At 44.9% G+C, this 26789-nt stretch overlaps 1 protein-coding gene across 2 annotated transcripts in view; it reads right to left on the bottom strand.

Annotated features, from left to right (window-relative positions):
• rassf6 (Ras association domain family member 6) overlaps positions 1 to 15702 on the bottom strand; it is a 72396-nt gene extending 56694 nt beyond the window's left edge. The window contains exon 1 of one of the 2 annotated variants that reach the window (XM_043719296.2): positions 15563 to 15702. The gene's annotated coding sequence lies outside the window, so the exon portion shown is untranslated. Of the gene's footprint in view, positions 1 to 6817; positions 6959 to 15562 lie in introns of those variants that run through there. The other variant, XM_087994590.1, reaches the window with a different exon arrangement.
• Between the last annotated feature and the right edge of the window lie 11087 nt (positions 15703 to 26789).

The following is a 26789-nucleotide window of genomic DNA, read 5'->3' as shown; positions in this document are numbered from 1 at the left end:
TAATCTTTGTATTTTTGCTTGAATAATCTTGTGTTTCTATTGAACTAATTACTGGTTGGCTAAAGTAACCTGACTGATTTGTTCTTAACACTGAACCTGATACAGCCTGAGAACCATAGAATTGACAAAATCACTAACCTGGATCCCATGTAAACTTTGTTATGGTGTGGAGGAGTGGGACCAGAAAAGGAAACAGTGCATCCTTCCACCTTGGTCATAACACTTAATATTTCATGAACTCAGTATCTTCTAAATACTTGACAATTAATGAAGTAATTCTGTCGCATAGTTACTATTGTAAAGTAAGAAAAAGAGCAGCCAATTAATGTACAACTACGATGCGAGAAAGATAAATTCATCTGTTTGTAGTGATATTGTTTCATAATTTATGTCTCGGACTTTGCTCTTTAAAATTGTGGTGTGGACTCTTTGTATTGATAAGAAAGTATAATCTTTGTGTCTGATTTTAAATGGACAACACGGTGGTTCAATTGTTAACACTACTGCCTCACAGCGCCAGGGACCTGGGTTTGATTCCAGCCTTAGGTGACTGTCAGTGTACATTCTGCATGCGTCTGCACAGGTTTCCTCCGGGTGCTCTGGTTTCCTCCCACAGTCCAAAGATGTGCAGGTCAGGTGGATTGGCCATGGGAAATGCAGTTATATATGAGGGGTGGGTCTGGGTACGATGTGCTTTGGACTTGATGGGCTGAATGGCATGTAGGATTTCTATGATAAATTTAGCACCTCTGACAGTGCAGCATTACCACCGTATTAGATTTTGTGATGGCTTGTTCTTTTTTGCTTTTTTTTTGGAATGGGCTTGAACTCAGATTCTTCTGACTCAAAAGGTGACAAGGTTGCAACTGAACCATGGCTGACACCAAAGTAGATTATCAGTACCTTTTAATACAACAAACTCCAGAGTGAATATGAGTCATCCAGCTCTTTCAGCATACTGTGCTTTGCTTGGCAAGCATCACTGTGCAGCATGTTGATTGCAGCTGTCACCACTGGGCCTTGGGTTTTTGCCCACACTGATCTCTGTCCCGGCTGGTGTACTTACAATCCCCAGATCCACAAAGCTCTTCAAAAAAGCAGTCTAAATTAATGGAAGCTGGTGTGCAAAGTACTATTTAACCTTCTCCTACCATCAGGACAATACTTTGCCTCTGCCACAAAATTCATTGTTTCTGCAATTTGGAAGAATAATCCTGAGTGTAGCTGTGAATATAAGCTCTAGATACATGAGGCCCATCTGTCATTGCTACACATCCACAGAGATGTCTGCATGACATCTGATTTATCAAAATTTCTTCTTTTCCGCTCCAGGTTCTGAAGGTCTTCAGGTTCTGAAGTTGTAGGGAACTTGACCCTGCTCAGTGAAGGTGACACATTGTCACCCAAGCCCCAATCCTCTAGCTCTCTGATGCTCTATGAATTGCAAGGTGACACACATTCTCACTGGCATGATAAAGAAAAGATTATGTCGGTGCTCATGGAAAGAAATGGAAACTAGCAGGCATGTTACCCTGCCTACCTTTGTCAGCTCACTGAACTGACTATTGCCTGGCCAGTGAGACAGTATTGGTGTTCAGTGCCAGTGTAAAGACCTCCCTTCACATGGCATGAGGGCCTTTTGTTTGCTTCCTCCCAAGGAGACGGACTAATCCATTTTGCCACCATCTTTTCTCTCTGCCTATCATTGTGTTGCTTTTTCTTTCTCTTTCTCTTCATCCCTCTCTGTTGTTTCTCTCTTCCTGTAAGTTCCTCAATCGATCTCTTAATCTCTGTGTCTGTCTGTCCCTCTTTCCCTTTCTTTCTTTCTTTCTTTCTCTCTCTCACCTTCTTTCATGCTGTCTCCCCCTCCCTCATTGCCTGATGCAGATGCAGCAGGACTTGATGCCAGTGCACAAGAACCGTAGACTTCTCTTTCTAGTCTGTGCAGCCTTCTTCGTCCTGTCTTGTTATCTCTGTCAAATCCTCGTAGCAGTTTGTTTTAAAATGTGGAACACAATGTCACAAGCGAGTGCTGCTACCTGATAGCTGACAAAACACAGATTAGGTTTTTAACTTTCCTGTTGTTGATAATTTGAGCACGGATACACATATTAGAGGCTACATTCTAATTTCAGAGTTCAACCAACATCCCTAAATCCAGATGGAATTTCTCCATGGTTTTCCTGATCAGTTGCGTCCATTGTTGGAAAATGCAAGAAGATCTGAGGAAACTTTGAGTTATGATCTGGACATTTTATCTCTTTGCCATTTGGGGAGACTTGCTGTAAATAAAGCAGTTGCCATTTTTTCCTGCATTCCAAAATACAAATTATTCTTTCTTTTTCTTTGAACCACCAGCATTCTCATTTTGCATGGAAAGTTGTACTGCAGAATTGCCAATCCCTATTTAAATGAGCTTAATGCCCCCCACCCCCAAATGCTGCAGAGCATTAGTGAGTATTATAGCTGCTTCCAAGGTTCCAAACTCATTTCAATGGAAGTGCATGGTGTCATTTTCTTTCTCAATCCTGAGGGCTTTTCTGGACTCAGCCGGTATTGTTTGCTTTCAGTCATGCGTTGTCAAGGAATGATAAAATTAAACATCAGGAGTAACTTATTAAGATGATCTCCATTCAAACATACCTGAATAAAGAGTGAAATAATTTTTATTGAAAATTAAATGTAGTAAATAGTTAGATTTGGTGGTCTTGAAATGGAACTGAATGGAATCAGGTGGGGAAAGAAAATGGCGGCCAGAACTTCAGTGCAAACAAAAGGTCAATTTAATTTTGAAGAACACTTCAGCCCCTTTTGTGCTCGTATGGTTTGTTAATGGAAACAGAACTGGGTAGGGAAGTCTTGGATACAATCCAGAATGGCATGGTGACTCAATGGTTAGCATTACTGCATCACAGCTCCAAGTGCCCAGGTTTGATTCCAGACTCGGGTGACTGTGTGGAGTTTACACATTCTCCCCATGTCTATGTGGCTTCTGGCTGGTGCACTGGTTTCCTCCCACAGTCCAAAGATGTGCATGTTAGGTGGATTGGCCATGCTAAATTTCCCAAAGTGTGCAGGCTAGGTGGGTTAGCCATAGGAAATGCAGGGTTACAGGGATAGGGTAGGAGGGTTGTGTCTGGGTATTATGCTCTTTGGAGGGTTGATGTGGTCTCATTGGGCTGAATGGCCTTCTTCCACACTATAGAGATTCTGTGATTTGCTTTGAATGCAAAACCTCCTTGTTTGACGAGGAGAAGACTATTTTTCTAGCTCTTTCATTGCCATAGCCTTGTCAGCTGATAGTGAGAAGGGGTGCATGGTGATTGTGGTAGTTTCACCATTGGAAAGCATCCTTCATTGTGCAATTGCATATTTCCATGCTTGCTGCTTGAACTGTACATTTTAATTGAAATTGTGTGGGAAGTAGAAAATGTAATTAGTGGGAATGGTGCATACAATGTTGGTCATTGTACGTATGGAAGAATGTTGATATATTGGAAGCAGTTCAGAGAAGGTTTCCTAGTCTAATAGCTGGAATGGAGCTTAAAAATGTGTTGCTGGAAAAGCGTAGCAGGTCAGGCAGTATCAAAGGAACAGGAGAATTGACGTTTCGGGCATAAGCCCTGCAGTCCCACTTTGTTGTGGTTCTGTTCGCTGAGCTGGAAGTTTTTGTTGCAAACGTTTCGTCCCCTGGCTAGGCGACATCATCAGTGCTTGGGAGCCTCCTGCGAAGCGCTTCTTTGATGTTTCCTCCGGTGTTTATAGTGGTCTGTCCCTGCTGCTTCCGGTTGTCAGTTTCAGCTGTCCGCTGTAGTGGTTGGTATATTGGGTCCAGGTCGATGTGTTTGTTGATGGAGTTTGTGGATGACACGTTTGCAACAAAAACTTCCAGCTCAGTGAACAGAACCACAACAACGAGCACCCGAGCTACAAATCTTCGCACAAACTTTGTCCTCACTTTCTCCTAATAGCTGGAATGAGCAGATTGCCTCATGAGGAAGGCTAGGTAGGCTAGATCTGTATCCTCTGGGGTTTCGAAGAGTCAGAGGTGACTTAATTGAAACATGCACAGGGTTGGCATGGTGGCTCAGTGGTTAGCACTGCGGTCTCACAGCACCAGGGACCCGGGTTCGATTCCAGCCTCGGGCAACTGTCTGTGTGGAGTTTGCATGTTCTCCCTATGTCTGTGTGGGTTTCCTCTGGGTGCTCTGGTTTCCTCCCATAGTCCAAAGATGTGCAGGTCAAGTGAATTACCCATGCTAAATTGTCCATAGCATTCAGTGTTAGGTGCTTTAGTCAGGAGTAAACATCAGGAAATGGGTCTGGGTGGATTACTCTTCAGAGGGTTGGTGTGGATTCGTTGGGCCGAATGGCCTGTTTCCCCACTGTAGGGATTCTATGTAAGATACTGAAAGCATATTTTCTCTTGTGGAAGAATCAAGAAGTAAGGATTATTGTTTGAAATAAGGGGGAGCCCACTTCAAACAGAAATAAGGAAACATTAATTCCCTGAGGGTTGTGAATCTTTGGAATTTCCTTACTCAAAACTCAGTGGGTGCAGAATCTTTAAATATGTTTAAGATATAGGTGGATGGTGAATGAAAGATTATCAAGGATATGCAAGAATGTAGAGTTGAGGTTGACATCAGAATTGTAATGATCTTATTGAATGGTGGAGCATGCTTGAAGGGGTGAATATCTGAATGTCGTTCCGTATTTGTATGTTTGTGAATATCCCTGAGTCCAAAAAGGCTAGCAAAGTCTGGAATTTCAGATTTGAGTATGTGAATGATTTGCTTGCTGGTTACCTTCTCTATAACAGTAGCTGGGATTCAATGCCCTGTGCACAAAGTATGAAGGCATCAAAGTATTAATTCCAAATCCCCCACCCCCTACCTGAAACCTTCTTTGCCATCTCCAGTGAGGGGAAATTCTGAAATAACAAACCACTTGCTGGAATGCCTTCTGGGTTCTTTCTCACTTCTCCCCCAATTTTCTGTTTAAATGCAATGGAGGTGCTTCCTCACCCTTGTTCACTGAGGGAACTAAGGCGTCTTCAGTGTCTGCCAACTGAAGAATGTCTTAAGCAACAAGCAACTCTGCTTAATAGAGAATTAATAAAAGGTCTCTGAACCTCTTGTTCCACTGTAGCATGGACATGTCCCCTTAGTCTGATTTTTGTACATCTGAGCCACAAATCTTGAAGGATGGTCTGAGGACTACTGACCTCAACTATGACAGAGCATCTGAAAGGATCAAGACATCTTCTCCAGTATCCAAGTTAAGATTTGTTTCTCTGCTATTTGCTTTAATCTATGTATACCAAACACATCCCTGAATGCCTGAATAATCAAGAAAGTCAAAATATTACTTTGGTCACAACTCCAATCATGTTTCCCAGGAATACTTTATCCTGTCACCCTATCTTCCCCAATGGTGGAGCTGCTGCTGGATGCATGGTCTGTATTTATTTTTTTATATGCTGCTGTTGCAGTGTTACCATAGTCTCTCTCTTTGCTCTCACAACTCTCTACAAAACTGGCCAGGTTCTGTTCATCCTGGTGGAATTTCTTCATGGCTTGGATTGTAGCCTGTTCCTTAACATGCTTGCTGTTGCTATTCCTTTGGGGGTGAGTATTTCTTCCCCATCTCTGAGTACTTTCATTTGTGTAATTCCTTACTTATTGTGGGATTGGTTGCTGTATTCCTGTACTGCTCACCACATAATTTGATTTCTTCTGCTCTAGATTAATCTTCTCCATTGGCTTTCCCACTGTGTGCTTCAGTGCCTGGATACACATTGAAGGCTACTACTTGCTGGCCTCTTCCAACACTGAGGTTCTCTTTAGGTATTTCCTCCACCTCTGGGTTTGAATCGCTGGGATGGCCTTGCAGTTTACCAACACTGGGTTTCACTTCAGGTTCTTACCACCCAGTTCCATGGATCTGGTCACTATTGCTACCCTGTGGTAATGTGAGATCTGTGCCTTTGTAAATTTAACAGCAACAGACTATATTCAACATAACAAAATACAGAGGATTGAAAGAGAGATATCCTACTTGGAACCCTTCAAGCCCAGTCTCCAGTTCTATGACTATGTCACTATGACATAGCTTCCTTTATACATGCTCAGTAGCGATACCTACAGTAAAAGTACAATTCCCATTATTTAACAGCCAAGAATGGGAGGCTCTCCCGCTGCTGGGAGACTGATGAATGGCCTCTGCTATGGCTATGTGGGCTGGGCCACCATATATCCTGCAGCAACAGGCTACATTAATTACAGCCCATTGCTTCAGGTCTGACTTGATGAAAGACTATCATCCTGAAACATTGAGCAGAATTTTTCCCTCCCTAGTGTGACATAAGGAATGGTAGGACGGCTAGGGAAAGAATGAAAAATATCAGTCTCGATGCTGAGAAAAACTTTGTGATTTCCCCACAAGCTTGAAGTGGCAACTTCAGAATCTTAGCACCTGTTCCTTTTTTCATGCATTTTTACATCACATTAAATCTCCAGCTTGCCTTTTTTTGTACAACATTCAAATTTTCCCCTCTATTCCCAAGGAACTCATGACACTAAGTCCTAACATGTCAATCAGAGAGATTCCAATATCTGAAATATGATACCAGAGGGGTGAAAACCAGGAGGTCCCAGCATGGTGACCACGTGACCTTTACAACCACATGATTCTCGGAGAAAGGCAGCCAAGAACCCAATTCCATAATTAGTGAGGCACAGAGAGGAAGATTGCATGAGAAAAGGTACTCTGATCTATTACAAAACAGGCATTTGTCACTGGACAGAACACTTACCAAAAATGTGGAAATTCCACCAATTGTTTCTCTTTGCAAAGGCTGCCTAACCTGCTGAGCATTTCCAACACTTTCTGTTTGTAATATATATCGATCCCTGGGTTTGCTTGCATTAACCGTCCTGTAACAATTCAAGGGTTAACTCAAGGTTTTTTGTGATCATCCTTGTTGCTGGTAACCTACAAACAGTGCAACCTAAACTTTGAACCACCACGTTTTGACCAATCAGTTAAACCTCACCCGGTCTCCTGGCACTACCTGTTGTGTTTAGACAGCTGTTCTTATTGAAGTCACCTCCAGCAATACCTTGTTGTTATGCCAACTCATGCATTAACAATGAGGAACCCTGAGCTAAGTATGTACCATAGATAAGGGCTCATTTCTTTGTACTTGAACCTGACTAATAACTTTAAAAAGACGCCACAACATTTAAAAACACATATTTCAGCAGGGCTGCTGTCTTGTAGCCTGTTCATTCGCTATCTAACTTTCAACAGGAATTTGATCAAGTAATGTTGGCAAAACCTGAACAAAAATGAACATTTATATTTTCTTCATTATTATAACTAAGGTAGGAAAGCTGGGAGACTAGCAGAAAACTCCAAGAACTTATTGCTCCTGTACTTGAACCCTCTTGCAACATACCATTTGCCTTCTTCACCGTCTGCTGCTCCTACATGTTAACTTTCAGAGACTGGTCGACAAGGACACCAGGTTTCATTGCACCTCCCCCTTTCTCATTCTATCATCATTTCGATAATCTTCCTTTGTTTTTGCTACCAAAGTAAATAATCTCACATGTATCCATATTATACTTAATCCTCCATGTGTTTGCCCACTCACTCAGCTTGTCCAAATCACACTGAAGGATCTCTGTCTGCTCTTCACAATTCACTCTCTCACTCAGCTTTGTATCACCCGCAAACTGGGAGCTATTACATTTAGTTCCCTCATCTCAATCATTAATATGGATTGTGATTAGCTGGGGTCCATGCACTGATCCCTGCAGTATCCCATTAGCCATAACCTGCCACTGGGGAAAAGACACCTTTATACCTACTCTTTGTTTCCTGTTTGCCAATCAGTTATTTATCCATGTCAGTACAACTAGCCCCAGTTCTATGCACTTTGATATAAAGTTTATAAGATTGTTATTTCTTGGAATGGTCTGTTTAATTTAAGGTAAACTTGATTCATGAAAGGTTCATGCAAATTGTTCTGAATTCCACTTGTCGACAGTTGAGCTTAAAATGGAACCATCTCAAAATTAAACTTCAGGTATTCTAAGGTTGAATTGAGATTTGAGTTGAATGGTTCTAAGGAAGAACAGCTAATTTAAACTTCTATCTAGATACAAGGCACATGTGATACACATTGTCATGGGGATGGACGTTAGAAAGGAATAGTCATTGAAAGCTGTTTCAGGTGAAACCTAGACACAACCTGATGCCATGGGATGTGAAGATGTTAGAACCTCCTATTGCTTGCTCAATGCACTGTTGCCCCAGGAGAATCATAGAATCCTCCCAACATACCCATGAACCTGTCAGACACAATCAGTTTGCAAGAATGTAACAGAGGGAACGAGAGCAAAGAGATAGCAACAATCAGTTTCTTGTTCTCTCAGCAAATGCGGGTAGGAACTCATGCTTATAGCAAAGGCAGTGTGTGAGGATTTGAAGGAAGCTGTAAAAGTCAGCTCACTTTGGCAAGAGGAAGGAATGCCGAGATAAAACTTCACTTTAATTGTCATTTCAGGATTAGAAGTTATTCATCTGGAAAAGAAGAAAGGAAATAAGCTATTGGGGGGCTGAGAATTGCTTTGAATAGGCTACTTGCACTGAATGAAAGGTTCATGTAAGGGTCAGTGTAAAGTATAGCCATGATGAGGGATTTTTGGTTGTTTTAAACGTTAAGCTGGAGAACATTTTCTGTAGCTTAGAGATCAAAATGCCTACGAATATATTGTTTGAGAATGGTGTGGCGTGTGACAATAAGAGTCATAAAACTTGAAATGATGTTGTGTGATCCTTCCAGTTAGTCACTGGAAATGCTAATACCTTTTTGAAAGCTATGGGTGGAGATTGTAACACTGGTTTAAAGTTGAAATGTCCCAGGACAAAGTTGAAAAGTCACCAACAGTTTTCCTCAACTGTGTTAACCTTTTTAGAAATGATTCTATGCAACCATTTCACACTGGGTACACAGGCATAGATGATGGAGGGTGTTGCCAGAAATTAAGGGCCACTAAGAGATCCCCATCTCTCTCCTTAGGGAAGAGCCCCGGTTCAATGTGACAGTTGGGCATGACAGTGCCCAGTGGCAGGCTTCCCCTGGGATCAAGGAACCAGACAGCACAAATCCTATACACAGTGCCAATCAGAGGTCAGAGCTGTTCATTGCAGAGAGCTTCAGCAGCTAAGGCGGAGGTCAGAGAGAGATCCAGGCCATAAGAGAGTGAGGGCAAGGTCGAGATTTTGAGGAAGGGTACGAGAGGCATGGGCAGAGCTGTATATTTGGCAGCAGCTGCTACCAAACAGAGTGGACGGAGAACCTGAAATGGCATTAATTGCTCACTGCTGGGCAGTTGATGGTGTGGTGTGCCTGGCTGTGCATAAGCTGAAACTTTATTGCTGGAACAGCACAGCAGGTCAGGCAGCATCCAGGGAACAGAAGATTCGACGTTTCGGGCACATGCCCTTCTTCAGGAATGAGCTGTGCATAAGACTCAGTGCCCTGGGGGTAATTGAAGCAGGGGCAGGAGACAGTAGTGGCTGTACCCTCCAGCCTAACTCAAATTCTCCCCAACTCCCAAATTGTCGTGTGGGGGGACATTAAATTCCACCCATAGAGGTGGATTACTTATTGTACCCTTCCTAACTGGACACAGCAAACTGAGCTTTAAACATGGGCACTTCTACCTCCTTTTGGAATCTGGACACAATCTGATGCTATGGGATGAGGAGATGTTAGAACTTCCGATTGCTTGCTCAGTGCACTGTTGCCCCAGGAGAATGGTAAGATCCTCGCTGACTGGAGGAATGCCAACTTTGTACAAGAACGTGCAGATCTGTAACAAGTAAACGGATTGCACCATTGCTTTCTATTGGCTGAATCTTGCATTTTTGGCTGAGCACAAGTTACATTGAATTTTTTGTAAGGGCTTTCACCAGTGGTCTCATGAGTTTTCTTGTCCTTTCTTACCGATGTGTCTCATGAAGTACCTACCCACCTATGGCATCCCCAACCTTCAGTTCCAGCCCCATCTTACCACATGCCATTCCCAGAATAACTTGCCACTGCTGGGATATCTCAGAATTTACCAGCTCCCCCTGTGCCTGTGCCATCTCTAAAAGCCTATTGTGCACCTGGACAAGTACTGCCAGTCTGGAGGTGCCCTGAACAGTTTCTGACATTGGTTCCGGACATGGGTAAAAAGAGGGAAAATTGGCATCCGACATTGCAAGCACAGAACTTACGGTTCCTACTGGAAGGAATGGTGCATAGGCAAGACTTCTGCTTCCTTTGGGATCAGCAGTAGAGGTCATGACAGTAGTCCAAGCTTGGTCTGAGATTGGAACTGGAAATGTGTTGCTGGAAAAGCGCAGCAGGTCAGGCAGCATCCAGGGAACAGGAGAATCGACGTTTCGGGCATAAGCCCTTCTTCAGGAATGGGGAAAGTTTGTCCAGCAGGCTAAGATAAAAGGTAGGGAGGAGGGACTTGGGGGAGGGGCGTCGGAAATGTGATAGGTGGAAAGAGGTCAAGGTGAGGGTGATAGGTCAGACTGGGGTGGGGGCGGAGAGGTCGGGAAGAAGATCTCAGGTTAGGAAGGCGGTGCTGAATTTGATGGATTTGACTGAGACAGGGTGGGGGGAGGGGAAATGAGGCTGAAGAGCTTCTGTGCAGAGGAGATGACCTGGGGGGTGCAGTGAGAGAGGGACTCACTGAAATCTTTGTAGAGGGAGGAAGAGAGCTTCTTCAAGGAAGGCATCCTTGTAAGAGGATTCTCAGTAGGTTGAAATATTTGAGGAGAAAGTGAGGTCTGCAGATGCTGGAGATCAGAGCTGGAAATGTGTTGCTGGAAAAGCGCAGCAGGTCAGGCAGCATCCAGGGAACAGGAGAATCGACGTTTCGGGCATAAGCCCTTCTTCAGGAATGGGGAAAGTTTGTCCAGCAGGCTAAGATAAAAGGTAGGGAGGAGGGACTTGGGGGAGGAGCGTCGGAAATGTGATAGGTGGAAAGAGGTCAAGGTGGTGGGAAAGAGGTCTGAGATTGCCTACCATATCAGCACAGTCTTAGCCATCAGTGTCTTTCTCCACTTCACCAGCATTAGTGCTATGATTTTTGTCTCCAATATGTCTCACTCACTCTATCTCTGTTACCTTACCAATCTCCTACCAAGGTGCATGCTCTTACAATTACAATTCTCACAATTGCCTGTAACATCTTCCCTCACTAGTTGTCACCTGCACCACTCCAACCCCCAACACCACTGACCTGCATGCCCTGAGCACTGCCTATTTACTCACTCAGTACATTCCTCGAATGCACCAACTATGCCACCCACTTTCATCTCCAGTAATATCTGCCTGTCTCTGATCTTAGAAGGAAAGCAGCCCACAATAGGGCAGAAAGAGTCACGATGGATGGTAGGTTTCCCCACATGCAGCTCATCACCTCTTATGTGGAGTGCGTCCTGACTCTGGCCAGGTCTGACTGACCTTGTCAAAATTTCTGGACTGGTTTCAGAGGCTGCCTTTGAATTACTGAGCCAGGGTCCCCTGAGCAAAAGCCATCTCCCCTGGCTTGTCTGAAGCTTACTGACAACTCTGACAAAGTTCCTGCTCATATGGTCTGTGTTAAATGACATGGCAAGACAGAAGTAATCAAGAGGAGACAAAGGTCTAGTGATATTGTTGCTGGATTGTTAATCCAGAGACCCAGGTAATGTTCTGAGGACCCAGGTTTGAATCCTACCAAAGCAGATGATGGAATTTGAAATCAGTTAAAATCTGGAATTTGGAGTCTAATGATAACTAAGAATCCATTAATTGTCCATCCGGTTCACTAACGTCCTTTAGGGAAGGAAATCTGCCATCCTTACCTGATCTGGCCTACATGTGACTCCAGACTCACAGCAATGTGGTTGACTCTTAATAGCTCTCTGGGCAGTTAGGGATGGGCAATAAATGCTGGTCTGTTAATGAATAAAATAAGAATGAACCTGGTATCTCTGCCTCAGGGGATACAGTGCACAATGGTAAGGCTATGCAAGGCAGTTTGTGGAATCAGGTGGGCACAGAGTAAGTGAGCACTAGGACAGAGAGCGAGGAGCCCACAGATAGTCCAGTCCATAAGCTGTGTGTGTGTCCCTTTGTGCACAGTGTCCTTGCAGCATTATATTGATAGTTGCCAGTGCAACCAAGTTGCATTACTGAAGTACGGAAGGGTCCTGTACGTGGATCAGAGCTATGGCAGGGGGTTCTTCGAGGCTGACACATCTCAAATGCCATTTTTGGTGGATGTAGGATATATGTGGTCAGTGCCTGTGGAGTGTACCCTGAGATGTTTGTGTTAGGTGTTCAACATGGAGATTTTTCTGACTCCACCGGTGAGCTGAGGTCACCAGGTACTGAATGTGATCTCATGTTGAGGCTTCTCAATGTCTAGCTTGTTTAGCGAGTTTGGTAAAATAGAAAACTGGATATTAGTGAGATGAATTGGGTCATGAACAAGGCATTTAACAAGCAATAATCCCATTGAATTAGCTGCTTAGTGGGAAACCTGCTATGCCACTTGTCAAAAACATAAAAGATCGTGCAAGATGCTATTGACTATGAGGCAGGCCTCTCTGGAAACCTCATGCAATTCTACCACAAATCTCACCATAACTCACATCACTCAGAGCCCCCCGTACAATTCCATTCAGTGTAGCTGTCTTGTCTGATTGGGAATCGTTTCCAAGCATATCTGGTGATTGGCAACTCTGCGTCAGAGAGACTCAAAGCCCAAACTGGTATATTTCTTTGAGAGAAAAATGGCATAATTTTTCAGTCCACAGACATGAAAATCATGCCTTTTGTCAAATGGTCTGGTGTTACACACTACTACCCTTGATTGACTACTGGAGTTGGGAGGTCATGTTGCGGCTGTACAGGACATTAGTTAGGCCACTATTGGAATATTACATGCAAGTTTGGTCTCCTTCCTATCAGAAGGATGTTGTGAAACTTGAAAGGGTTCAGAAAAGATTTACAAGGATGTTGCCAGGGTTGGAGGATTTGAGCTACGGGGAGAGGTAGAACAGGCTGGGGCTGTTTTCCCTGGAGCGTCAGAGGCTGGGGGTGACCTTATAGAGGCTTATAAAATCATGAGGGGCATGGATAGGATAAATAGACAGTCTTTGCCCTGAGATGGGGGAGTCCAGAACAATACAGCATAGGTTTAGGGTGAGAGGGGAAAGATATAAAAGAGACCTAAGGGGCAACGTTTTCACTCAGAAGGTGATACGTGTATGGAATGAGCTGCCAGAGGAACTGGTGGAGGCTGCTACAATTATAACATTTAAGAGGCATTTGGATTGGTATATGAATAGGAAGGGTTTGGAGGGATATGGGCCAGGTGCTGGCAGGTGGGACTAGATTGGGTTGGGATATCTGATCAGCATGGACAAGTTGGACCGAAGGGTCTGTTTCCATGCTGTACATCTCTATGACTATGACCAATTTTACCGCTTTGACTCTTTGACAATTTGGATCCCTGTTGCAGGGCATCAGCCATTATCCATGATGCTATCCCTTTAATATTCAACCAACTTGCAGTGACATATTTATCTTCATTAGCAACAGTTATGTTATTGCCATCTAACAAATAATTTGATTAAGTATTTTACTAATTAAAATGGGACATAAAGGTGACGCATTCAGTCATCTGTTTCTCGAATTTTGGGGCTGAGATATGATCTTTTCCAAATCCACGCATCCCTAACATTCTTCTGAATGCTGAGGTCTCCTTCCATAAATGATTTGCAACTCTCTGCTTGAAAGAGTTTAAAATCTGACCAAGCAGCACTTTCTTCAAATTCACATGAATTTATTCTTTGCCAGCCAAAAACCATGTGTTGAGCTTTAGTCAGGGGGATTGAATCCGTGAGTTTAAAAGTAACTTTGAGGATCCAGCCATCTAGTCCAAAAACTGATCCCACAAAATCAGACACAGGAAGTGAATAGGTCAAAACCAACAAAGACTCAGAGCTGGAGAGATGAACAAAGGCTCAAACAACAGCTGACATGCTGGTGGCTTGTCACTGTAATGGAGCCAAACTGTGATGAGGTTGTGAACATGGATTACTTAAGAAACAGAGAACGAAAGCAAAAATATATTATAGAACATGGAACATAGAAAAGTAGAGCACACAACAGGCCCTTTGGCCCACGATGTTGTGCCGAGATTTCATCTTAATGTCGAATATAGTAACTTAACCTACACACCCCTCAACTCACTGCTATCCATGTGCATGTCCAGCAGTCGTTTAAATCTCCCCAATGACTCTGCTTCCACCACCACAGCAGGCAACGCATTCCATGCATTCACAACTCTCTGGGTAAAAAAACCTACCTCTGATGTTTCCTTTATACCTTCCTCCTAATATCTTCAAACTGTGACTCCATGTTACCAGTCAATCCCGCCTGGGAAAAAGTCTCTGGCTATTGACTATATCTATTCCTCTTATTATTTTGTACACCTCGATCAGGTCTCTTCTCTTCCTCCTTCTCTCCAGAGAGAAAGGTCCAAGCTTATTCAAACTTTCTTCATAAGGCAAGCCCTCCAGTCCAGGCAGCATCCTGATAAACCTTCTTTGCACCCTCTCCAAAGCCTCTGTATCTTTTCTATTATGTGCGACCTAATCCCACAACAGCTTTGAGATATATTCCTGCATAATTGTTTTTACTTAATGCTGGTTGAGGGATAAATATTGGTCAGCTGGAAGTTGCCAGAGCTTCTGCATTCTTTGACATAGTGCCATTAAGTTAATGATCGAAATGGTGCCTGGGTTTAATGCCCCATCCAAAAGATTTGATTGTATTAGAGATGCACTGTTAAGTGACTTTTTAATTTTATTATTTATTAACCTTTCATATTTTAGACTGCAACAAACACAGGCATTAAAATATAGCTCTGCAGTAAACTATTTCCATTGCTAGTCGAAGACAAAGTCAGCGGATTAAGTTGCAGGAATGCGATTGAATCCACAAGTTGTAACACGCTATGCTCCATCGTGAACCATAGAGGGATTTGGTTAACATGGCAGATTTATAAACTATACTGAGAAATGCTGCAATGCAGAAACGCACTCTCAATAATGATCCCTGAAATGCGACAAACTAGTACAGAAAAATAGGTGTCATTGTAACACTGTACTTTAGGCTGTCATTCTGTTGTTATAAACCAACATGGTGCGATCAGTTTGCACAGTAAACGTTGTAAAATATACATGAGTCACATTGGCTTTCGGTTTTGTGCCACAACTGCAGGCATATCAAATTATATCAAAAGTCTTAACAGTTGGGGGAGGTTCTGGGTTAATGCAATCAATTCTTCTGAATGGCTTGCAGAACTAGTCTTATGAACCGTAGAACTGTTAGTCTCCGGGTTTCGACCTTCTCGCTCATGAGTTAATTTAACACAGAACAGATTAAAGGGACTGTGACAAATGTGAAGTCTTATCCATAACCTTCACTTACTTGAGGAAATCTGAAGTACAAATCGGTCTGATATTCTGTTTCGCAGTTCCTTTCACTTTGCCCATTCAAGTACCTGACATCTGTGGAACTACCTGTCAGCTCACCTCTTAAAATATGAAGAGTCTCACGAGGAAGTTAATTACTACCTGCAAAGGTTGAAATTTGACACACCCACCACCAGCTGCCCTGCGCATTTTGGAAGTGTTGACTTTTGTTATTATAAGCAGCTAGTACAAACCCATCCGTTCTGGCATATAATCAGAGAGAGTACTCCCCGCCTGTCTGAGAAACTTTCTGATTAAAGAAAAGTTTTGCTTCTCTCGGAAAACTTTCTGCTGCAGATTAACTCCTGCACCAAGATTTGTCGAGATGGCATGGCTAGAAAACGTGACTATAGGGATTAAGTATAATGTGTTCATATAATAATAAATAATAGAAATAAATGATGAGATTAAATATAATGTCATCAAAGCAGAATGAAATTTGGATTGTCAACTAAAAGAAAGAAAGGGTTACATTGATAAATTGTCTTTCATTGCCACAGGGAATCCAAAAGTGCTTTACATTCAATTAAATACACCCGCTATGCCAACACTCTTGCAATGACAACGAATAGGGGAACACTGTAAAGTCTTACAAACAACGGTGTAGTAATGGCACCCTGGGTGGAGCTGCTCCACCAGAAGGACAGCAGCAGGGCTAAACTGATAGGGGATTCAATTGTAAGGGGGAACAGACAGGCATTTTGTGTGGCTGAAGCACACTGTTGTGTAAAGCAGACCACAGGCATTCTCAATACTCAAGCAGATACGTACTGAAGGCTGCCACAGATCTGTCCAGGCAACTGCCCAGCATCTTCCACAGTTCAATGGTTTGTTATATGAAGACCTTTGTGCTGGTGTGGCTCCAATGTTACTTCCTCTCCGAGTGAGTGATAGGGCTCTATTCACAGGTGTCATTGGCTACCTGCTCAGCGGATAAAATAGCAAAATATTGCAGGTGCTGCAAGTCTGAAATAAAAATAGATCATGCTGGAGATACTCAGAAGATCAGACAGCATCTGTAGAGAAAAATGCAAGGTACTCTTGTGACTCGGCCAACATTGTCTGTCTCAAACACTGCAGGCAAGGATGTCCTGAGGCATGGTACATTGGCGTGACCAAGCAGATGCTACAACAACGGATGAATGGACACCGCACATCAATTGCCAGACAGGGATATACCTTCCCAGTCAAGGAACACTTCAGCGGTCAGAGACTTTCGGCCTTGGGTCTTCGGGTGAGCGTCCTCCAAGGTGGACTTTGGGATAGGCAACAACACAGAGCCACTGAGCAGAGGCTGAAAGTCAAGTTTGATACCCATGAGGATGGCCTCAACCAGGATCTTGGGTTCATGTCACACCACAGATGACCCCACTACACACACACACACATTTTCACTCTCCCTCACATGCACACATACACACACACACACACGCACACGCACACACACACACACACGCACACACACACACACACGCACACACAAGTCTATGGGGTGAATTTGCATTTGCAGATACATTCAATTTTGTTCAAAAAGCACACAATCTGTAGGCCGTCAGTCCATGTTACATTTTAGAGATTCCTATTTTGGAAATGGAACCAGTCTGACTCAAGGTTGGAATACAGACAGACTCTAACCTCACAGCTTTAATGCATTGTCTGAGTTGAGATGTGACTTTTTAAAATAAAATCTTAAATTATCTCAGGAATGTGTCTTGAAAGAAGTTCTGGGATTTACATATTAATGAATTGAAACCTGCAACCTATTCAAAGTGATTAAAGACTTAACAGCAATTTAAGTTTGTTCAATACATCACATCAGTTGTATAGCACTTTAATCTTTTACTATAAATTCTGTGTCCTAAGATCCTGCCCCGCTCGCTACCTGATGAAGGAGCAGTGCTCCGAAAGCTTGTACTTCCAAATAAACCTGTTGGACTATAACCTGGTGCTGTCTGTTTTTTAACTTTGTCCACTCCAGTCTAACACCGGCACCTCCACATCACATAGAGTTAACAATGGAAACAGCAGTGCATGTTGAAGTCATAGAGTTGTCCAGCACGGAAACAGACCCTTCGGTCCAACTCATCCATGCTGACCAGATATCTTATATTCATCTAGTATCATTTGCTATCATTTAGCCCATACCCCTCTAAACTCTTCCTATTCATGTAGCCATCCAAATACTTTTTAAATGTTATAATTGTACCAGCTTCCATCACTTCCTCTGACAGTTCATCCCATTCAACCATTACTCTCTGCTTGAAAACGTTGCCCCTTTGGTCCCTTTTAAATCTTTCTCCTCTCACCTTAAACCTATGCCCTCTTGTTTTGGACTCCGCTACCCTGGGCCAAAGACCTTGTCTATTTACCCTATTCATGCAGCTCATGATTTTATAAATTTCTATAAGGTCACCACCTCATCCTCCGATGCTGTAGGGAAAACAGCCCCAGCCTATTCAGCGTCTCCATATAGTTCATACTGTCCAATCCTGGCAATGATTGGCGGAACTGGTCCTCACCCTCAATAATTGCTCCCTTGAATCTTCCCACTTCCTCCAGACAAAAGGGGTAACCATGGGCACCCGCATGAGTACAAACTATGTCTGTCTTTTTGTCAGACAAGTGGAACAGTCCATCTTCTGCAGTTACACCAGCACCTTTTCCTCCGCTACATTGATGGCGCCACCTCGTGCTCCAACGGGGAGGTTGAAAAGTTCATCAGCTTCATGAACACTTTCCATCCTGACCTCAAGTTCACCTGGACCATCTCAGACACTCCCTCCCCTTCCTGGACCTCTCCATCTCTAGCGACCGACTCAACACAGCCATATACTTCAAACCCACTGACTCCCTCAGTTACCAGGACTACACCTCCTCCCACCCACCCCACCCCACCCCCCCCACCCCCCCCCACCCCCCCCGTATTAGCTCCATCTCTTATTCCCAATTCTTCTGCCTCCGCCATATCTGCTCCCAGGAGGAGCAATTCCACTCCGGGACATCCCAAATGGCCTTCTATTTGAAGGACTGCAGTTTCCCCTCCCACGTGATCAACAATGCCCTCTAGACATCTCCTCCACTTCCCCTACCTCTGACCTTGAACCCCACCCCTCCAACCACAACAAGGATAGAAACCCCCTTGTCCTCACCTTACCCCACTCATCTCAGGATACAGTGCATTATTCTCCACCATTTCCACCAGCTAAGATCAGACCCCATTACCAGGGATATATTTCCCTCCCCACCCCTATCAGCATTCTGTAGAGACCATTCCCTCCACGACTCCCTCATTAGGTCCATTCCCCCTGTCAACCCACCCTCCACTCCCGACATCTTCCCCTGCCACTGCAAGTAGTGTAAAACCTGTGCCCACACCTCCCCCCTCACCTCCATCCAAGGCCCCAAAGGATCCTTCCACATCCAGCAGAGATTTTCCTGCACATCCAAACACCTCATTTACTGTGTCCATTGCTCCTGATGTGGTCTCCTCTACATTGGGGAGTCAGGACACCTACTCGTGGAATATTTCCGGGAACATCTCTGGGATACACGCACCAAACAACTCCACCGCCCTGTGGCTGACCATTTCAACTCCCCTTCCCACTCTGCCAAAGACCTTCAAGTCTTGGGCCTCCTGCACTACCAAATCCATGCCATCTGATGCCTGAAGGAAGAATGCCCCATCTTCCGCCTTGAGACCCTCCAACCACATGACATCAACGTCAATTTCACCAGTTTCCTCATGTCCCCTCCCCCCACTTCACCCCAGATCCAACCCTCCAACTTGGCACCACCCTCTTGACCTGTCCTATCAGCCCATCATTCTTCCCATCTATCTGCTCTAACCTATCACCATCACCGCCTACTGTATCTACCTATCACATTCTCAGCTACTTTCCCCCCAGCCCCACCTTCATCCTCCTATTTATCTCTCAGCCCCCTTCCCACCCGCCCCCATGAAAGGCTCATGCTTGAAATGTCAATTCTCCTGCTCCTCGGATGCTGCCTGACCTGCTGTGCCTTTCCAGTGCCATACTTTTTGACTCTGATCTCTAGCATCCGCAATCCTCACTTTCTCCTAATCCTGGCAACATCCTTGTAAATCTTTCCTGAACCCTATCAAATTTCACAATATCCTTCCTACAGCAGAGATACCAGAACGGACCAGAAGAGGCCTAACCAATGTCCTGTATAACCACAACATGACCTCACAACTCATATGTTGATATGACTCTGTGGAAGTCCCAACCTGTGTACATGTGCGAGACTTACTGAGAAAGTTTAAATTTCCAATGAGTTCAACTATATTTCTTGGTTCCCTCTTTGGATGTCTCTGATATGAACTTTAGTGTTGAAGATTTGTGTTTAATGTTCTTTAGAAACTCCTGGAGTTTCGGTGGCGCTATCGATTGGCGGGTTTGGCTATTAACTGAGTAGTTTGTGATTCGAGCCTACCCAGGGACGCTCGTGCATATTAATTTTATGCTAGCAGGGTGATGGTGGTATAGTGATGATGAGCATAGTTGCCTTCCAAGCAGTTGACCCGGGTTCAATTCCCAGCCATCGCAGTGCTGTGGTTTGTAAGCAGTCTCTTAAAGGTAAAGCACTGGGATAAATCGAGGAAATAAATCTTTCTTGTTAATTTTGGGTAATCCAAGATGGAGGACTGGAATAATTTCTGGCTGTAAGAGCTGCTCCTTTTTTTGAGGTATTTTAGGTTCAGGAGGTGATTTCCTCGAATTCCAGGAGCAGCAATTACTGTTTTATATGCTGTTGCATTGTTTTGGAACTTTGGGAAAAAAAAGTCAAAACAACAGCAGTTTTAAAGGGAGAAGAACAGACAAAGGAAGCACGTGGTGAGGACAGTGCAGGAGAGAGAGAGAGAGAGAGAGAGAACCTGCACAGTTACTGCCTTTGCTGTTTTTGAATTCATGTGTCGCTGGACATCAGAGTGCATCTGGGAAAATTAACAAACAGTGAATTTCACGCAGAGAGTGGCACGTGTATGGAATGAGCTGCCAGAGGATGTGGTGGAGGCTGGTACAATTGCAACATTTAAGAGGCATTTGGATGGGTATATGAATAGGAAGGGTTTGGAGGGATATGGGCCAGGTGCTGGCAGGTGGGACTAGATTGGGTTGGGATATCTGGTCGGCATGGACGGGTTGGACCAAAGGGTCTGTTTCCATGCTGTACATCTCTATGACTCTATTGTTGGTGGAAATTTTCCCGAGGATTTTCCCACCAATTATCTTAGACAGAGGACAGTGATTAACAGCAAGGATCTGTTTTGGAAAGCCATGAAGAAATACCCTTCCATCCCAACAATGCTCATCCTCCTCTCTTACACTCCTAAAAATGTTCACCATACCACATTTATTTTCAGACATAGTTTAACTTGACAATGTTCTATCCTCTGCCCCACAGTCTACCTAACAATACAAACAGAAAGTGCTGGAGAAACTCAGCAGGTCTGGCACAGCTGTGGAAAAATGAAGTTAATATTTAACATCTGATCAACTCTTCTTTAGAATTGAAGTTGATTCATTGGAGTAAGTTTCCTGATATGCTCATGGTTTTCAGGATTGTATCCCACATTTATTCCAAAGCTTATGTGCTCACTCACATTAGAATTAACTGCGTAGTGTGAGGGAAATTGGTAGGACAGCAGAAAACCATTGTGGTTAACTTACATGTGACATAGTCAGTGAGATAAACTTTTATTTTTAAACACTCCTTTACAGAATTTTACTTCAAGTAACTAAGACATTCCTGCTCATTGAGTACGAGACCTGGCGTGTATGAGAATGCATATTTCCTCACCATTATCACATTTGACAGATTGCTGATGCAGGATCGTACATGCTGAAAATAAACATTCTTTCAAAGTCAATGGGCTGTGATTTTCCAACCCCTCAGAAGTAAGGATGGGGAGGGCCCAAAACCCTGAACAGAGTGACATCGTCCTTCACCTCTGATGCTAGCACACCAAATTGCAAGTGAAATGTGAACAGTGCGTGCTTTTGAAAGAACAAAAATCTGAGAGCTAGTTTAGGTCCTTCAGGACCCAGGAAGATTTGCTTCCAATGCGGCTTGAAGTGTTGTGAGAAGGCTGATAAGTCCAACGCCTGATTTGTAGACTCCACTACATGGGGGCCAGTTGCACTCATGGGGTGGGGTAGATGAGTTATTTGGAAAGTTTGCACACTTATTCTATTCTTCAAGTTTTTCAATACTTCTAAGTTCTGAACTGTCCTCAAATTTTGAAGACGTGTCCTGTAAACCCAAGTCCAGGTCACAAATGCATTTTTTTAAAAAAATGCAGTAGTCTTCATATCGATTCCTGCAGGACCTCAGTCAGAAAAGCAACTGCTCATTTCGTGCCATTCAGAATTTTTGCATCCATGCTGCCTGACAGTGTTCCTATTATTCTAGGAGTTGGGCCTCCTCCACTGCCAAATCCAAGCCACCTGACTCCTGGAGGAAGAACACCTCATCTTCTGTTGGGACCCTCCAACTACACGGTATCAACATCAATTTGACCAGTTTCCTCATCTCCTCTCCCCCACCTCATCCCAGCTCTAACCCTCCAACTTAGTGCTGCTCTCTTGAACTGTCCATGTTCCTTCCTGCCCATCCTCTCCATCTGACCTGCTAAACTATCACCATCACCCCCCACCTGCATCTACCTCTTGCCTTCCCAGCTACCTTCCCCCCAGCCCCAACACCCCCTCCATTTATCTATCAGACCCCTCACCCCCAGCCGCCACCTTCCTGATGAAGGACTTACGCCTGAAACATTGATTCTCCTGCTCCTCGGATGCTGCCTGACCTGCTGTTCTTTTCCAATGTCACACCTTTTGACTCTGATCTCCAACATCTGCAGTCCTCATTTTTTCCTTTCAACTAATAAGCCTGTTACATGGCACTTTTCCAAACACCTCCTGGAAATCCATGTACATTACATCAACTGCATACCTCATCAGTAGAGTTGGTTCAACACAATTTCCCTTTAACAAATCCATGCTGGATTTCCCAACATACTCCACGTGTCTATTTGTCTATTAATTTACCACATATTACCGAATCTAAAATCTTTCCCATCTCTGAAGTTAAACTGAGTGGCTGTTAGTTCCTGGGTTTTATACTTCCATTCTTCTTTAACAATATTTACAACTTTAACAAAGTTAATACAGAGGGTTTTTATCTTTGATGAATACAAAAAGTAAATGCAGGAAATACAATCAATTTCAGAAAGTATTTAGTCCCACCGAATGCCAGTCAGGGACTCTAGCACTTCCCTCCATTCTCCCTCGTCCAAGAGTTAAACATCCTCCAAGACGCCCCGCTGCCCTCACCCTGAACTTCTATCTTGAGGTTCCTTGTCTCCCCTCATGTCCTCTCTGAGATCATGGTCTGTGAGTTCCATGTCCAGTACTCTTGACCCTATTCCCATTAAACTGCTGACCACCCACATACCTTCCCAGCTTCCGTGTTAGTCAACATTGTCCCTGGTCTCTACTCCAGGCTTTGCCCATTTCCCCTGCAGATCTGCCAACATCACAGCCCTTGACCATCCTTTTCCTCTCTAGAGTCCTTGAATGTATTGTCATCTCCTAAAGTCATTGCCTTTATTCCCATAACTCCATGTTTGAATCCCTCTAAACGGACTTCCTCCCCACCACATTACTGAAATTGTGGTGATATAAGCCACAAATGAAATCCTATATAACTGTGATAAAGATAAACCTTCCCTTGTCGTTCTTGACGTTTCTGCAGCCTTTAACAGCAGCTTTCCCCAATGCTTCTTCACCATTGCCCTGCAGCATGCAGCCACATTTGTTTAGGTTCATTCTTACATCTCCATCAAAGCCAGAGAATTGCTGTTAATGACTACTTTCCCCATTCCATTACCTCTGTTGCCTCCCCAAAGATCTGTTCTCAGCCACTCATCTTTACTTCTTGATAACGTTATTCAAAACATGTCAGATTCCAGATGTATTTCACTAATAATAACCCAAATCTACCTCACTATCAAATCTCTTAACCATGTCACTGTCTGTATATTGTTAGACTGCTGGACCAGCATACCTGGGAGTTGCAGTGGGAGAGGGACTCCCTGAGATTCTTGTAGAGAGAGGAGGAAAACTTCTTCAAGGCAGGCATCCTTGCAAGAGGATTCGCAGTAGGGTTAAAATCAATGAGGTAAAAACAATGACTGCAGCACCACTAATCCAGAATCTGGTTTCCAGCATCTGCAGTCATTGTTTTTACCTCGTTGATTTTAACCCTACTGTGAATCCTCTTGCAAGGATGCCTGCCTTGAAGAAGTTTTCCTCCTCTCTCTACAAGAATCTCCTACTGCAACTCCCAGGTATGCTACTTTCTCCCCACCCCCACCCTCCTCCAGCTTATCTCTCCACGCTTCAGACTCTCTGCCTTTATTCCTGATGAAGGGCTTTTGCCTGAAACATCGATTTCGCTGCTCCTTGGATGCTGCCTGAACTGCTGTGCTCTTTCAGCACCACTAATCCAGAATCTGGTTTCCAGCATCTGCAGTCTTTGTTTTTACCTGCTGGACCAGCATCCTGTCTTAGCCAAGTTGAAATTTCCTCCTATTAAATGTTGGGAAAACCAATTCCATGAGGGACGCCAATCAACTCATCAAATTCAACAGCCTAGAATGAGCCTCAAGCCCACCCCTCCAACTTAATAAGCCTCAGTGGCACCCCATTGCAGAGCTGCAGGTCCCCACATGATTGAGCCTGAGGTCCCCAATGAATGAGCCTCAGGTTTCCCAATGATTGAATCTCAGGTTCCCCAATGTCGAGCCTCAGATGCCCCAATGATTGACCTTCAGAGTTCGCCAAAGATTGATACTCAGATTTCCCAATGATTAACCCTCAGATTTCCCAATGATTGACCCTCAGATTACCCAATGATTGACCCTCAAGGTCCCCAATGATTGACCCTCAGGTTCCTCAATGACTGACCTTCAGCCTCCCCAATGATTGACCCTCAGGTTCCCAAATGATTGAACCTCAGGTTCCCCAATGATAGAGCCTCAGGTTCTCCAATGATTGAGACTCAGGCTCCCCAGTGATAGAGCCTCGGGTTCTGCAATGATTGACCCTCGGCCTCCCCAACGATTGGCCACAGAAGATGAGGCTGTAACACAGGTAGGTGAAGGAGAGCGACAGGCTGAAGATGAAGACGAGCCTGCGGGTCCCTCTGGGTGGAGTTGGCACCACTCTCACCCCTAGTCTAGATGCCATGTCTCAGGGCAGCTGCTGACAGGGGCGTTAAAGCATCAACAGCACAGCAGGTCAGGCAGCATCCAGGGAACAGGAGATTCGACGTTTCGGGCACAGGCCCTTCTTCAGGAACGGCCCGAAACGTCGAATCTCCTGTTCCCTGGATGCTGCCTGACCTGCTGTGCTGTTCCAGCAATAAAGTTTCAACTTTGATCTCCAGCATCTGCAGACTCACTTTCTCCGCGTTAAAGCATCAGCCATGATTGAATGGCGGAGTGGACTCGATGGGCCGAATGGCCTTACTTCCACTCCTATGTCTTATGGTCTTATTGACCCTCACGTTCCCCAGTAATTGACCCCCAGCCTCCCCAATGATTGACCCTCACATTCCCCAATGATTGACCCTCACATTCCCCAATGATTGACCCCCAGCCTCCCTAATGATTGACCCTCACGTTCCTCAATGATTGACCCCCAGCCTCCCCATTGATTGACCCCCAGCCTCCTCAATGATTGACCCACAGTCTCCAAAATGATTGATCCCCAGCTTCCCCAATGATTGAGCCCCAGCCTTCTCAATGATTGACCCTCACGTTCCTCAATGATTGACCCCCAGCCTCCCCAATGATTGACCCCCAGCCTCCTCAATAATTGACCACCAGCCTATGATTAATCCTCACGTTCCTTAATGATTGACCCCCAGCCTCCCCAATGATTGACCCCCAACCTCCCCAGTGATTGAGCCCCAGCCTCCCCAATGAATGACCCCCAGCCATCCCGAAGATTGACCCTCAGCCTCCCCAATGATTGACCTCCAGCCTCCGCAATGATTGACCCTCAACCTCCCCAATGATTGACCCCCAGCCTCCGCAATGATTGACCCTCAGCCTCCCCAATGCAGATTCCCAGCCTCCTCAAAGATTGACCCTCACGTTCCTCAATGATTGACCTCCAGCCTCCCCAATGATTGACCCCCAGCCTCTGCAATGATTGATCCCCAGCCTCCCCAATGATTGACCCCCAGCCTCCGCAATGATTGACCCTCAGCCTCCCCAATGCAGATTCCCAGCCTCCTCAATGATTGACCCTCACGTTCCTCAATGATTGACCTCCAGCCTCCCCAAATATTGACCCCCAGCCTCCCCAATGATTGACCCCCAGCCTCTGCAATGATTGATCCCCAGCCTCCCCAATGATTGACGCCCAGCCTCCCCAATGATTAACCCCCAGCCTCCCCAATGATTGACCCCCAGCCTCCCCAATGATTGACCCCCAGACTCCCCAATGATTGACCCCCAGCGTCCCCAATGATTGACCCCACCCAGCCTCCCCAATGATTGTCCCCCGCACTCCCCAATGATTAACCCCCAGCCTCCCCAATGATTGACCCCCAGCCTCCCCAATGATTGACCCCCAGACTCCCCAATGATTGACCCCCAGCGTCCCCAATGATTGACCCCACCCAGCCTCCCCAATGATTGACCCCCAGCGTCCCCAATGATTGACCCCACCCAGCCTCCCCAATGATTGACCCCCCGCCTCCCCAATGATTAACCCCCAGCCTCCCCAATGATTGACCCCCAGCCTCCCCAATGATTGACCCCCGGCCTCCCCAATGATTGACCCCCAGACTCCCCAATGATTGACCCCCAGACTCCCCAATGATTGACCCCCCGCCTCCCCAATGATTGACCCCACCCAGCCTCCCCAATGATTGACCCCACCCAGCCTCCCCAATGATTGACCCCCCGCCTCCCCAATGATTGACCCCCAGAGTCCCCGGGTGGAGCGGGTTGGGATAAAGTCCGTGGTCCCTCCAGCCACCAGCAGGGGGCGGAATGGCGGTGCGTGTGACGTCATCGCGACTCGGGAACGCGTCAACGGTCGCTGATGATAGCGTCACTTCCGGCCACTGGCGCTTACCGGAAG

Source organism: Chiloscyllium plagiosum, unplaced genomic scaffold (assembly GCF_037043375.1).
Source record: "Chiloscyllium plagiosum isolate Xiang-an unplaced genomic scaffold, Cpla_swu_hap1 HiC_scaffold_2, whole genome shotgun sequence".
Lineage (NCBI taxonomy): Eukaryota > Metazoa > Chordata > Chondrichthyes > Orectolobiformes > Hemiscylliidae > Chiloscyllium > Chiloscyllium plagiosum.
The sequence above is the reverse complement of the archived record's forward strand: the minus strand, read 5'-3'. Positions and strand labels throughout refer to the sequence as shown.